Source organism: Uranotaenia lowii, chromosome 2 (genome assembly GCF_029784155.1).
Source record: "Uranotaenia lowii strain MFRU-FL chromosome 2, ASM2978415v1, whole genome shotgun sequence".
Classification (NCBI taxonomy): domain Eukaryota; kingdom Metazoa; phylum Arthropoda; class Insecta; order Diptera; family Culicidae; genus Uranotaenia; species Uranotaenia lowii.
This window is the reverse complement of record NC_073692.1, coordinates 90,490,860-90,491,517: the sequence shown is the minus strand read 5'-3', so window position 1 is coordinate 90,491,517 and position 658 is coordinate 90,490,860.

Sequence of the window (658 nt, the reverse complement as noted above, 5' to 3'; positions counted from 1 at the left end):
GGGAAAAATAATTAATTAAAAACTGAAAAAAAATTGCCTAATGATACCTTAAAAATGTAGAAAACCTTACCAGTTTTTATTTTCATTTTATTTTGTATAACAAATAAGTTATGGAACAAAGAAAAATAGTGGTTCATGATTCCCCACTCTCCCATATTATTTTTTTCTGGTTTTTGTCGTAGTCTTCCAACCCTGTCTTTGAACGAGATTTTTTTACGTTTTGGCATGGGTTTAAAAAGAATTCTATGGTAAAAGGACTATATTCAAATGAAATCGGTTAAAAGCGACCAAAACTATCCATAAAAAACTGGTTTTTCATGTTTCTTCCGAAAAAAAATGTCTGAAAATGCCTTACAAACTTCAGGCTTGTTGAGCGTCCTCTTCCCGTTGACTGATCTGTCCCAAATTTGGCAGGAGACCTTATACTAGGCCTAGGTCCAATTTCAGCCAGCAGCGCATAAATTTTTCAAAAGCTGGGTCATTTTGAAAAATTTATTTTAGACTGATGAATTTAAAAAAAAAACACGTTTCAAAGAGAACTTGCTGGTTTGGCTTAATAGAAGTGTTTAGACTTATACGAATGCTGATTTCAGAACACTCCCATCAACGTTTGGATTAGTTATACCAAGTTTCTTGAATTATTGTTGTATTCATTACA